General features: G+C 39.1%; 1 non-coding gene across 1 annotated transcript; it reads left to right on the top strand.

Annotated features, from left to right (window-relative positions):
* Positions 1 to 5,451: 5,451 nt before the first annotated feature.
* On the top strand, positions 5,452 to 5,559 carry LOC112752558 (small nucleolar RNA R71). The gene has a single exon (XR_003176989.1). It is a non-coding gene; the product is annotated as a small nucleolar RNA R71 (small nucleolar RNA).
* Positions 5,560 to 15,011: the final 9,452 nt, after the last annotated feature.

Below are 15,011 nucleotides of genomic sequence, written 5' to 3' on the forward strand. Positions count from 1 at the left end.
CCAAAAGACTAGTAAAAGGTCCTATTTATAATAAACTAGCTACTAGGGTTTACATGAGTAAGTAATTGATGCATAAATCCACTTCCGGGGCCCACTTGGTGTGTGCTTGGGCTGAGCTTGAGTGTTGCACGTGTAGAGGTTCTTTCTGGAGTTGAACGCCAGCTTTTGTGCCAGTTTAGGCGTTCAACTCTGGTTTTGGCTCCTTTTCTGGCGCTGGACGCCAGATTTGGGCAGAGAACTGGCGTTCAACGCCGGTTTGCGTCGTCTATTCTTGGCCAAAGTATGAACTATTATATATTGCTGGAAAGCCCTGGATGTCTACTTTTCAACGCAATTGGAAGCGCGCCATTTCGAGTTCTGTAGCTCCAGAAAATCCACTTTGAGTGCAGGGAGGTCAGAATCCAACAGCATCAGCAGTCCTTTTTCAACCTCTGAATCTGATTTTTGCTCAAGTCCCTCAATTTCAGCCAGAAAATACCTGAAATCATAGAAAAACACACAAACTCATAGTAAAGTCCAGAAATGTGAATTTAACATAAAAACTAATGAAAACATCCCTAAAAGTAACTAGATTCTACTAAAATTATACTAAAAACAATGCCAAAAAGCGTATAAATTATCCGCTCATCACAACACCAAACTTAAATTGTTGCTTGTCCCCAAGCAATTGAAAATCAAATAGGATAAAAAGAAGAGAATATACTATAAATTCCAAACTATCAATGAAACGTAGCTTCAATCATATGAGCAGGACTTATAGCTTTTTTTGCCTCTTGAATAGTTTTGGCATCTCACTTCATCCATTGAGGTTCAGAATGATTGGCTTCTATAGGAACTCAGAGTTTAGATAGTGTTATTGACTCTCCTAGTTCAGTATGATGATTCTTGAACACAGCTTCTTTATGAGTCTTGGCTGTGGCCCTAAGCACTTTGTTTTCCAGTATTACCACCGGATATATAAATGCCACAGACACATAATTGGGTGAACCTTTTCAGATTGTGACTCAGCTTTGCTAAAGTCCCTAATTAGAGGTGTCCAGGGTTCTTAAGCACACTCTTTTTTTGCTTTGGACCTTGACTTTAACCGCTCATTCTCAAGTTTTCACTTGACACCTACACGCCACAAGCACATGGTTAGGGACAGCTTGATTTAGCCGCTTAGACCAGGATTTTATTCCTTTAGGCCCTCCTATCCACTGATGCTCAAAGCCTTGGGATCCTTTTTATTTGCCCTTGCCTTTTGGTTTTAAGGGTTATTGGCTTTTTGCTCTTGCCTTTTGGTTTTAAGAGCTTTTGGCTTTTTCTGCTTGCTTTTTCTTTTTCTTTCTTTTTTTTTCGCCTATTTTTTTTTCTTTTTTTTTCTGCAAGCTTTGTTCTTTGCTGCTTTTTCTTGCTTCAAGAATCATTTTTATGATTTTTCAGATTATTAAATAACATGTCTCCTTGTCATCATTCTTTCAAGAGCTAACATATTTAACATTCTTAAACAACAACTTCAAAAGACATATGCACTGTTCAAGCATACATTCAGAAAATAAGAAGCATTGTCACCACATCAATATAATTAAGCTAAGTTCAAGGATAAATTCGAAACTCATGTACTTCTTGTTCTTTTGAGTTAAAACATTTTTCATTTAAGAGAGGTGATGGATTCATAGGACATTTATAACTTTAAGACAAAGTTACTAACTACTAATGATCATGTAATGAAGACACAAACATAGATAAGCACATAACATAGAAAACGAAAAACAGAAGAGATAAGAACAAGGAATGAGTCCACCTTAGTGATGGTGGCATTTCCTTCTTGAGGAACCAATGATGTCCTTGAGCTCTTCTATGTCTCTTCCTTGTCACTGTTGCTCCTCCCTCATTGCTTGTTGATCTTCTCTTATTTCATGGAGCATGATGGAGTGCTCTTGATGTTCCACCCTTAGTTGTCCCATATTGGAACTTATTTCTTCTAGGGAGGTGTTGATTTTCTCCCAATAGTTTTGTGGAGGAAAGTGCATTTGAGGCATCTCTGGGATCTCATGGTGATGAGCCTCATACGCCTCTTGAGCTCCATGAGTGGGCTCTCTTGCTTGCTCCATTTTTTTCTTAGTGATGGGCTTGTCCTCTTTGATGAGGAGATCTCCCTCTATGTCAATCCCAGCCGAACTGCATAGGTGGCAATTGAGGTGAGGAAAGGATAACCTTGCCATGGTGGAGGACTTGTCAGCCACCTTGTAGAGTTCTTGAGGTATAATCTCATGAACTTCCACCTCTTCTCCAATCATGATGCTACGGATCATGATGGCCCGGTCTATAGTAACTTCAGACCGGTTGCTAGTGGGAATGATTGAGCATTGAATGAACTCCAACCATCCTCTAGCTACAGGCTTGAGGTCCAATCTTCTTAGTTGAACCGACTTGCCTTTGGAGTCAATCTTCCATTGAGCTCCTTCTACACATATGTCCTTAAGGACTTGGTCCAACCTTTGACTAAAGTTGACCCTTCTAGTGTAGGGGCGTTCATCTCCTTGCATCATGGGCAAGTTAAACGCCAACCTCACATTCTCCGGACTAAAATCTAAGTATTTCCCCCGAACCATTGTAACATAGTTCTTTGGATCCGGGTTCTTACTTTGATCATGGTTCTTGGTGATCCATGCATTGGCATAGAACTCTTGAACCATTAGGATGCCGACTTGTTGGATGGGATTTGTTAGAACTTCCCAACCTCTTCTTTGAATTTCATGTCGGATCTCCGGATACTCATTTCTTTTGAGTTTGAAAGGGACCTCGGGGATCACCTTCTTCTTGGCCACAACATTATAGAAGTGGTCTTGATGGGCTTTGGAGATGAACCTTTCCATCTCCCATGACTCGGATGTGGAAGCTTTTGTCTTCCCTTTCCCCTTTCTTAGAGGATTCTCCGGTCTTAGGTGCCATCAATGGTAATGGAAAAACAAAAAGCTTATGCTTTTACCACACCAAACTTAGAATTTTGCTCGCCCTCGAGCAATAAAAGAAAGAATAGATGAAGAAGAAGAAGAAATGGAGGAGAGGGAGAGTGGGGAGTGTTTCGGCCAAGAAGGGTGTAGAGGGGTGTGTTGTGTGAATTTGATGAAGAATGGAGGGCTTTATATAGGGAAGGGAGGGGGGAAAGGTTTCGGCCATATGGGTGGGTTTGGGTGGGAAATTGGTTTTGAATTTTTGAAGGTAGGTGGAGTTTATGAGGTAGGTTTATGGGGAAGAGTGGATGGATGTGAGTGGTGAAGAGGTGATGGGGAAGAGAGGTTATGGGGTTGTGTGAAAGAGAGTGGTGAGAAGAAGTGAGTGGAGGTAGGTGGGGATCCTGTGGGGTCCACAGATCCTGAGGTGTTCAAGGATTTACATCCCTGCACCCATTAGGCATGTAAAAATGCCTTTGCACACAACTCTGGGCGTTCAACACCCATTTGTGTGCAATTTCTGGCGTTGAACGCCAGAACCATGCCTGTTCTGGCGTTCAGCGCCCAGAAGCTGCCCATTTTGGGCGTTCAGCGCCAGAACCATGCTCTGTTCTAGCGCTGAACACCAGACAGATGCTCCTCCAGGGTGTGATTTTTTTTCTGCTGTTTTTGATTCCGTTTTCAATTTTTATATTTATTTTGTGACTCCACATGATCATGAACCTACAAAGACATATAAAAAAATATAGTTAGATAAATAAAAATTGGGTTGCCTCCCAACAAGCTCTTCTTTAATGTCAATAGCTTGACAGTGGGCTCTCATGGAGCCTCACAGATGTGCAGAGCTTTGTTGAGACTCTCCAACACCAAACTTAGAGTTTGGATATGGGAGTTCAACACCAAACTTAGAGTTTGGTTGTGGCCTCCCAACACCAAACTTAGAGTTTGACTGTGGGGGCTCTGGTTGACTCTGCTTTGAGAGAAGATTTTTCTGCTTCCTCTCCATAGTTGCAGAGGGAGATCCTTGAGTTTTAAACACAAGGGAGTCCTTATTCCATTGAAGGACTATTTCACCTCTGTCAACATCAATCACAGCTCTTGTTGTGGCCAGGAAAGGTCTTCCTAGGATGATGGATTCATCCTCTTCCTTTCCAGTATCCAGGACTATGAAATCAGCAGGGATGTAAAGGCCTTCAATCTTTACTAACACGTCCTCTACTTGTCCATAAGCCTGTTTTCTTGAACTGTCTGCCATCTCTAATGAGATTTTAGCAGCTTGCACCCCATAGATTCCCAGTTTCTCTATTACAGAGAGAGGCATGATGTTTATTCCTGAACCAAGGTCATACAGAGCCTTAAAGATCATGGTGCCTATGGTACAGGGTATTATGAACTTTCCAGGATCCTGTCTCTTCTGAGGCAATGTCAGTTGATCCAGATCACTTAGTTCATTGATGAACAAGGGAGGTCCAACTTCCCAAGTATCAATGCCAAATAATTTGGCATTCAGCTTCATGATTGCACCAAGAAACTTGGCAGTTTGCTCTTCAGTAACATCCTCATTCTCTTCAGAAGAGGAATACTCCTCAGAGCTCATGAAGGGCATAAGGAGGTTCAATGGAATCTCTTTGGTCTCTAGATGAGCCTCAGAGTCCTTTGGTTCCTCAGAGGGAAGCTCCTTATTGATCACTGGACATCCCAGGAGGTCTTCCTCCTTGGGATTCACGTCCTCCACTCCCCTTGTAGGTTCGGCCATGGTGCTTATGTCAATGGCCTTGCACTCTCCTTTTGGGTTCTCTTCTGTATTGCTTGGGAGAGTACTGGGAGGGATTTCAGTGATCCTTTTACTCAGCTGGCCCACTTGTGCTTCTAGATTTCTAATGGAAGATCTTGTTTCATTCATGAAACTTACAGTGGCCTTAGATAGATCAGAGACTAATTTTGCTAAATTAGAAGTATTTTGTTCAGAGTTCTCTGTCTGTTGTTGAGTGGATGATGGAAAAGGTTTATTATTGTTAAACCTGTTTCTTCCACCATTATTAAAGCCTTGTTGAGGCTTTTGATCCTTCCATGAGAAATTTGGATGATTTCTCCATGATGAGTTATAGGTGTTTCCATAAGGTTCACCTAAGTAATTTACCTCTGCTATTGCAGGGTTCTCAGGATCATAAGCTTCTTCTTCATAAGAAGCCTCTTGAGTACTGTTGGATGCAGCTTGCATTTCATTCAGACTCTGAGAAATCATATTGACTTGTTGAGTCCATATTTTATTCTGAGCCAATATGGCATTCAGAGTATCAACTTCAAGAACTCCCTTCTTCATAGGCGTCCCATTACTCACAGGATTCCTTTCAGAAGTATACATGAACTGGTTATTAGCAACCATGTCAATGAGTTCTTGAGCTTCTGCAGGCGTTTTCTTTAGGTGAATGGATCCACCTGTAGAAGTGTCCAGTGACATCTTTGATAGCTCAGACAGACCATCATAGAATATATCTAGGATGGTCCATTCTGAAAGCATGTCAGAAGGACACTTTTTGGTCAACTGTTTGTATCTTTCCCAAGCTTCATAGAGGGATTCACCTTCTTTCTGTCTGAAGGTTTGAACATCAGCTCTAAGCTTGCTCAGCTTTTGAGGAGGAAAGTACTTGGCTAAGAAAGCCGTGACCAGCTTATCCCAAGAGTTCAGGCTATCTTTAGGTTGAGAGTCCAACCAGATTCTAGCTCTGTCTCTTACAGCAAAAGGGAAAAGCATGAGCCTGTAGACTTCAGGATCTACTCCATTAGTCTTAACAGTATCACATATTTGCAAGAATTCAGTTAAGAACTGAAAAAGATCTTCAGATGGAAGTCCATGAAACTTGCAGTTCTGCTGCATCAGAGAAACTAACTGAGGTTTCAGCTCAAAGTTGTTTGCTCCAATGGCAGGAATGGAGATGCTTCTTCCATGTAAATTGGAATTAGGTGCAGTAAAGTCACCAAGCATCTTCCTTACATTATTATTATTTTCGGCTGCCATCTCCTCTTCTTGTTCGAAAATTTCTGAAAGGTTATCTCTGGATTGTTGTATTTTAGCTTCTCTTAATTTCCTTTTTAGAGTCCTTTCAGGTTCTGGATCTGCTTCCACAAGAATGTTCTTATCATTGCTCCTGCTCATATGACAAAGAAGAGGGCACAGAAAAATAATAATAATAATAATAGAGATCCTTTATACCACAATATAGGGATCCCTGTATGAGTAGAAGAAGAGGGGGAGACAAGGAATGTAATGTAATGGAAGAAACACAACTGTGAGGAGGGTTGAGATGTGAGATGAGATGTTATTAGATGAATGAATAAATAGAAGGAGATGAGAGAGAAGGAATTTTCGAAAATAATTTTTGAAAAAGAGTTAGTGATTTTTGAAAATAGTTTTTGAAAAATGTTAGTAATTTTCGAAAATTAAGATTTAAAAAAAATAATTAAAAAAAGAAATTTTTGAAAAGGAGGGAAGATATTTTCGAAAAATGAGAAAGAGAGAGTTAGTTAGGTGGTTTTGAAAAAGATAAGAAACAAACAAAAAGTTAGTTAGTTAGTTGAAACAAATTGGAAAATCAATTTTTGAAAAGGTAAGAAGTTAGGAAGTTAGAGAAGATATTTTGAAATCAAATTTTTGAAAAAGATAAGAAGATATTTTTGGAAAGATATGATTGAAATTGTTTTTGAAAAAGATTTGATTTTTAAAATCACAATTAATGACTTGATTCACAAGAAATCACAAAATATGATTCTAGAACTTAAAGTTTGAATCTTTCTTAACAAGCAAGTAACAAACTTGAAATTTTTGAATCAAAACATTAATTGTTATTGTTATTTTCGAAAATTTGATATAAAAATAAGAAAAAGATTTTTGAAAAATATTTTTGGAATTTTCGAAAATAACTAAGAATTTTGAAAAAGATTTGATTTTTGAAAAGATTTTGAAAAAGATAAGAATTTCAAATTGAAAATTTGATTTGACTCATAAGAAACAACTTGATTTTAAAAATTTTTGAAAAAGTCAATCCAAATTTTCGAATTTGATGAGAGAAAAAGGGAAAGATATTTTTTTTATTTTTGAACCTTTTATGATGAGAGAGAAAAACAACAAAAAGACTCAATGCATGAAAATTTTGAATCAACACAATGAATGCATGCATGAATGATATGAATGTCAAGATAAATACCAAGAACACTTTGAATGTCAAGATGAACATCAAGAACATATTTTTGAAAAATCTTTGATGCAAAGAAAACATGTAAGACACCAAACTTAGAAATCTTTCATGTTTAGACTCTAACAAACGAAAAATGCACATGAAAAACAACAAAAGATGCAAAACAAGAAAAACATCAAGATCAAACAAGAAGACTTACCAAGAACAACTTGAAGATCATGAAGAACACTATGAATGCATGAATTTTCGAAAAATGCAACATGCATATGCAATTGACACCAAACTTATGATATGACTCAAGACTCGAACAAGAAACAAAAAATATTTTTGCTTTTTATGATTTTCTAATTTTTTTTTTGGATTTTTATTTTATATTTTTCGAAAATTATTTGAAAAAGGAAAATAAGGATTCCAAAATTTTTAATATGAATTCCAGGAATCTTGCATTTTTAGTCTAAAGCTTCAGTCCAGGAATTAGACATGGCTCACTAGCCAGCCAAGCTTTCAATGAAAGCTCCGGTCCAAAACACTAGACATGGCCAATGGCCAGCCAAGCTTTAGCATGTAAATCAGGAACAGTAGCAGGTGGATTAACAACAACTAGCTTGCTCTTGATAACAAATTGCTGCCTCAGTCCAAATAAATTTAGACATGGCTTTACAGCCAGCCAGGCTTCACATGCTTCATAAAACACTAGAATTCATTCTTTAAAAATTTTGAATAAATTTTTTTTTTCGAAAACAAAAGAAAAATTTTTGAAAGATTTTTGAAAAATTTTTGAAAAGAAAATAAAAAGAAAATTACCTAATCTGAGCAACAGGATGAATCGTCAGTTGTCCATACTCGAACAATCCCCGGCAACGGCGCCAAAGACTTGGTGCACGAAATTGTGATGTCCAGGCTCGAACAATCTCTGGCAACGTGAGCAACTTGGTACGCGTAATCGTGATTACACTTTAATTATGTAAAATTCATGGCTCTTTCTTTCCCTGGCAATGGCGCCAAGAACATGGTGCCAATACCATGGTTCACAACTTCGATACAACTAACCAGCAAGTGCACTGGGTCGTCCAAGTAATACCTTACGTGAGTAAGGGTCGAATCCCACGGAGATTGTCGGTATGAAGCAAGCTATGGTCACCTTGTAAATCTTAGTCAGGCGGATATCAAACAGTAATGGGTTTTCGAAAATAAATAATAGAATAGGGATAGAGGTACTTATGTAAATCATTGGTGAGAATTTCAGATAAGCGAATGGAGATGCTTTTCGTTCCTCTGAACCTCTGCTTTCCTGCTATCTTCATCCAGTCAGTCTTACTCCTTTCCATGGCTGGCTTTATGTGATACATCACCATTGTCAACGGCTACTTTCGGTCATCTCTCGGAAAAATGATCCAATGCCCTGTCACGGCACGGCTAATCGTCTGGAGGCATCACCCTTGTCAATGGCTTCATCTTATCCTCTCAGTGAAAATGATCAACGCACCCTATCACGGTACGGCTATTCATCTGTCGGTTCTCGATCATGCTGGAATAGGATTTACTATCCTTTTGCGTCTGTCACTAACGCCCCACAATCGCGAGATTGAAGCTCGTCACAGTCATTCATTCATTGAATCCTACTCGGAATACCACAGACAAGGTTTAGACCTTCCGGATTCTCTTGAATGCCGCCATCATTCTAGCTTACACCACGAAGATTCTGGTTAGGAGATCTAAGAGATACTCATTCAATCTAATGTAGAACGGGAGTGGTTGTCAGGCACGCGTTCATAGGGAATGATGATGATTGTCACGTTCATCACATTCAGATTGAAGTACGAATGAATATCTTAGAAGCGAAACAAGATGAATTGAATATAAAACAGTAGTACTTTGCATTAATCTTTGAGGAACAGCAGAGCTCCACACCTTAATCTATGGAGTGTAGAAACTCTACCGTGGAAAATACATAAGTGAAAGGTCCAGGCATGGCCGAGATGGCCAGCCCCCTAAAACGTGATCAATAGATCAAAAGATAATCCAAAGATGGTCCAAAAGACTAGTAAAAAGTCCTATTTATAATAAACTAGCTACTAGGGTTTACATGAGTAAGTAATTGATGCATAAATCCACTTCCGAGGCCCACTTGGTGTGTGCTTGGGCTGAGCTTGAGTGTTGCACGTGTAGAGGTCCTTTCTGGAGTTGAACGCCAGCTTTTGTGCCAGTTTGGGCGTTCAACTCTGGTTTTGGCTCCTTTTCTGGCGCTGGACGCCAGATTTGGGCAGAGAACTGGCATTGAACACCAGTTTGCGTCGTCTATTCTTGGCCAAAGTATGGACTATTATATATTTCTGGAAAGCCCTGGATGTCTACTTTCCAACGCAATTGGAAGCGCGCCATTTCGAGTTCTGTAGCTCCAGAAAATCCACTTTGAGTGCAGGGAGGTCAGAATCCAACAGCATCAGCAGTCCTTTTTCAACCTCTGAATCTGATTTTTGCTCAAGTCCCTCAATTTCAGCCAGAAAATACCTGAAATCACAGAAAAACACACAAACTCATAGTAAAGTCCAGAAATGTGAATTTAACATAAAAACTAATGAAAACATCCCTAAAAGTAACTAGATTCTACTAAAATCATACTAAAAACAATGCCAAAAAGCGTATAAATTATCCGCTCATCAATGCGATAGAGGAGATGGATGGAATTACTGAAGGACTACGACTTTGAGTTGAATTACCATCCGGGAAAGGCGAATGTAGTGGCGGTTGCGTTGAGTCAGAAGTCGTTGTATTCTGCTTGGATGATGCTCCGAGAAGAGGAGTTGCTCAAGGAATTCGAGAGTCTGAAGATTGGTGTTCAAGAAGTGTCTGGGACTCTGTGTTTGAGTCGATTACAGATCTCAAGTGATTTTAAATCCGAACTCCTAAAGGCTCATGAAAATGATGACGTGTTACCGAAGGTGTTACCAGCTATTGAGCAAGGAAAGCAGTGGAGAGTGTCGGAGGATCAAGATGGGTTATGGAGATTTAAGGGTAGGATCATTGTGCCGAATGTTGGCACTTTACTGCAAGATATCTTAAACTAAGCACACAAAAGCGGATTCTCTGTTCTCCCGAGGAGTACTAAGATGTACCATGATTTAAAGATGATGTTTTGGTGGTCGGGTATGAAGAATGATGTGGCGGAATATGTTTCAAAGTGTTTAACCTGTCAGAAGGTAAAGATCAAACACCAGAGACCTTCCGGGACGTTGCAACCTTTAGAAATTCCGCAATGGAAGTGGGAAAGCATTGCGATGGACTTTGTGTCGGGATTGCCAAGGACTAGATCCAGTTTTGATGCTGTCTGGGTGATTGTGGACCGACTGACGAAATCAGCTCACTTTTTACCCATTCGAATGACTTACACCCTTGAGGAGCTAGCACGGTTATACATAAAGGAGATTGTGAGACTTCATGGTGTACCTGCTACTATAATCTCTGATAGAGATCCCCGTTTCACTTCGAGATTTTGAGGTGCATTTTAGAAAGCTTTCGGAACCCGATTAAGCTTGAGCACAGCTTACCATCTTCAAACAGATGGCCAATCCGAGAGGACGATCCAAACCTTAGAAGATATGTTGAGGGCTTGTGTTCTGGATCAGCCGGCGAGCTGGGATCGTTATAAGCCGCTAGTGGAGTTTGCATACAATAATAGCTACCATGCGAGCATCGGAATGGCTCCGTATGAGGCTCTATATGGGAGGAAATGCCAATCTCCGCTATGCTGGTATGAAGCTGGGGAGAAAGGCTTGTTGGGACCGGAGATGATAGCTGAGACCACTGAATAAGTCAAGAAAATCTGAGATAGGATGCTTATGCGCAGAGTCGTCAGAAGACTTATGCCGATTCGAGGCGGAACCCCTTGGAATTTGAGGAAGGAGACCATGTTTTCCTTAAAGTTACTCCAACCACAGAAGTAGGTAGGGCAATTAAAGCAAAGAAGCTGAATCCTCGGTATATTGGTCCGTTTTAGATCCTGGAGAGGGTCGGACCGGTGGCGTATCGAATGGCTCTACCACCCCACCTTTCAAACCTGCACGACGTATTTCATGTGTCGCATCTTTGGAAGTATACTCCTAATGCTAGCCATGTGTTAGAACGTGAATCTGTTCAGTTAAAAGAAGATTTGACACTTTCAGTGGCTCCAGTCAAAATTGACGATACTAGTATCAAACGGTTGCATGGAAAAAAGGTTTCGTTAGTCAAAGTGGCATGGAGTCGAGGCGGTGTTAGGGAACACACTTGGGAACTTGAGTTGGAGATGCGAGCTGACTACCCGCACTTATTCTCAAGTAATTGAATTCGAATCTTGTGGGCAAAATTCCCAATTAGGTGGGTAAAATATAAAATCCGGTTAATTAATGACTAATTAACCCATAAATGAGAATTTATCCTAGAAAGCCAAAAATGTGATTTTTATGGCTTGATATGATAGAGAAGATTGAGATGAGAATTTCGATACCAATTTTATAGAAATCGGCCTAAGATTGGACTGAACGGATCAAACCGGGCCAACCAGACCCATAATGGGCCCTTGGCCCAACCTAACTAAACCTAAAAACCCTAAAACAGCACTCTCTCTCTCCTCTCTAAACACTCATACACGCTGAAAATGAAAGCAAAAGGGGGAAGAACACTTTTCCAAAGTTCTACCTTTGTTTGATCTTCAAACTACCATAACTTTTGATCCGGAGCTCTGATTGCTGCACCATTTGCGGCCACGCATTCACCATGAAGAGCTCTACAAAACCCACTACTTTATTCTTGAGGTAAGCCACGATTTCATCTCAGTTCTTCATCCCTTAATTTTGAATTTTTGGGTGAAAAGTGTTGAGATTTTGGGCTCTTTGATGTTATAGGACCCAACTCTCTTGAAAGAGAAGATTAATCTTGCCTCCTTGATCCTTGGGTTTGGTAAGATTCTCAACCCTAGTGAATTTGTGGGTTTATGATGTTTGGGTATTGAGTTGTTGTGTTTGAATATGACAATGGTGGCTTAGGTGGTGTGTACGTGAATATTGAAGCTTAATTGAGATTTTTGGAAAGTTTGGAAAAGGGCTTCGGTGTGTCAAAAATCTGTTCTTGGAGGTGTTGAAGCCTTGATAACTTGTGGAGAAGTGATTTGGAAGTGCTCCGGTTGAGCGGGAAAATCGGCTAAGGTATGGTCTCGGTTTCCTGTATCTAAAATGTAATGTGGTGTGAAAACTTAGGGTAAAAGCCCTAAGATAAGATTTGAATTGTTAATGTTGTTAAATGGTTGAAATAAATGATGTGGTCATATATGTGATTATGAATATTGATGTTTTGATGGTAAGATGCATGGGAGAATAGTTTGGGTAGCTATCACTGATTGATTCTTAATCCATCGATCCTCCCATATCCGTAAAGAGTGCCCATTACCTATCTTCCATTTCACTCCCTTTTCTAAAACCTTCCCCCCTTTCAACAAACTTTGCCAACCCCATAAAGGGTTAATCCCAATTTCAGCCCTTAGGAAATAAGAATATCTAAAATACTTGCTTTTATAGACCTTGTGAATTAGTGAGTTAGGCTTTGTCTACAATCTCCATCCTTGCTTGCCCAACATAGCTAGATTGAAAGCTCGAAGGTCCTTAAAGTTCAGGCCTCCCAGAGATTTTGGTATGCGAATAACACTCCATCTTACCCAATGCATCCTCCTCTCCATATTCCTCTGACCCCACAAAAACTGTATTAATATCTGGTGAATCTCTTCCAATAGTGTCCCTGGGAGTTTATAAGGACTTCCCTCCCACTAACTGATAGCAGTGATCATTTTTAGTGTTGCAGTTTCTGAGAAACCTTATCTTTAACATAATTGAAGGTAGCCTTCTTTGTCGTATTTATTACAGCAAAAAACACAAGGTATCTATCTTGATTATCCATGTGAGGAACACAAAGGATGCCTGCTAACTCTTGCCTCACTTTGGATGGTGTGTTATGGCTAAAAAACACAGAGAATTTGTCAAAAAATTGACCATCTGACCACGGAGTAATGAATATTGGTGCACAAATTGAGAACTTGCACAGCTTAACCGGCAAATGCATCGGGACATTCAAGTAATACCTCAAGTGAGTGAGGGTCAATCCCACGAGCATTGTCGGACTGAGCGAGCAATGGTTGTCAAGCTGGACTTAGTTAGGCAAATCAGAAAAGGGTTTGATGAGTTGTAATTCGCATAAACAATAAACATGCAAATAATAAAGAAAGCAAATAAACTGTTTGGTGTGAAAACAATATGAGAAAATAGTAAGGTCTCGGAAATGTTTACTTTTTCGGATTAAAATGTCTTACCAACTATTTTAACAATGAATGATTCATTGTATGGCAAACTTTAAATGTTTAAACCCTAATTTCTTAGTGATTTAGCCCTTTCTAACCTTCATTAACCGCCACTCTCGTGGTCACTTAATTCCGATTAGAGGGTGAAGTTCAAAAAACTAGTTTAGCTCTACGAAAACCCTAATGACCCAAGACTAACAGGATTATATGTCACATATCCAAATTAGCTCATGCAATTAGCAATTTAAGAGGAAGAGTAAAGTATCGTTTTTGTCCCCAACGTTTGGGGTAAATTCTATTTGTGTCCCTAACGTTTAAATCGTCCTATTTGTATCCCTAACGTTTGTAAAAGTGATTCAATGTTATCCTGCCGTCAATTACACATCATGAGCGCTTTAGTTTGAGTTTTAAAAATATCTTCTTGAAGTTAGAATACAAATGTCTGGGATAGAATCGATGATCTACTTCGAAAAATAGCTCATCAAATGTTGAAACTAATTCCTACAACATTTACATAATTCACTTTTCTAGGGACATAATTGAATCTAAACACAAATAGTGGGTATAATATTAAAATCGAACACATCCAAGTGAGACCTAATTGAGAATGAATACATCCAAGTGAGAATAATTGAAAAATATAATCTGATTTGTTAGTATAATTCAAAGTAGGATACCATTGAATCACTTTTATAAATGTTAAGGATACAAATAGGACGATTTAAACGTTAGGGACACAAATAGGACTTACCCCAAACGTTGGGGACAAAAATGATACTTTACTCTTAAGAGGAATTTGTTTTCAAGCTGTAGTTCAAGTGAGATAACTCTCTCGAGAATCACAAGAACTCATGTAGAAAAGGGTCATACTCTCGTTCCACTCAGTTCATAAGATTAAGAACAAAAATAATCTTTAGAATTGAATCAAAACATTAATTAAAATAGAAAAGCAAAAGTCTTAATCTATAGAAATAAACAGAGCTCCTAACCTTAACCAAGAGGTTTAATTGTTCATGACTTATAGAAAAAATGAAATTGCCGTCTAATGATGCTTGATGCCTTAGAAAGGGTGCATCTTATCCCTTAAATACTAACCTAATTTAAAACAAAAGTAAAAAATAAAAAATTCTAAATCTAAAAAGATATTATTTTTAAATAAAAATTACAAAAAGAAAATAAAATAAAACTAAGAAATGCTAAGTCCACTTGGAGGCCCAAGAGAAGGTGTTTCAGACTGGCTGCTGGCATTTAATGCTAGAGATGGACGTTAAACGCCCTGGGGGAGTGCACGTTTCTGGCATGAGTCCCCTGCTGGGGTGTTTAGTGCTCAGGGAGGGTGCTGCCAACATTTCTTCCTTTTAGCTCCAAACTCTGCCAAATTGCTCCGAATTTCACCTGAAATCATAAAAACACTAAAACAACTCAAAGTAGTGTTCAAAGAGTATTTTTGCACTAAAATTAAGTAAAACTAAATAAAATTTAACTAAAAACAACTAAAAAATGCTAGTAAAAAAGAGAGGTAAAGGTCTTCAACCTTTACTAGGACATTTTTCA

This window comes from Arachis hypogaea, chromosome 15, assembly GCF_003086295.3.
Source record: "Arachis hypogaea cultivar Tifrunner chromosome 15, arahy.Tifrunner.gnm2.J5K5, whole genome shotgun sequence".
NCBI classification, from domain to species: Eukaryota; Viridiplantae; Streptophyta; class Magnoliopsida; order Fabales; family Fabaceae; genus Arachis; species Arachis hypogaea.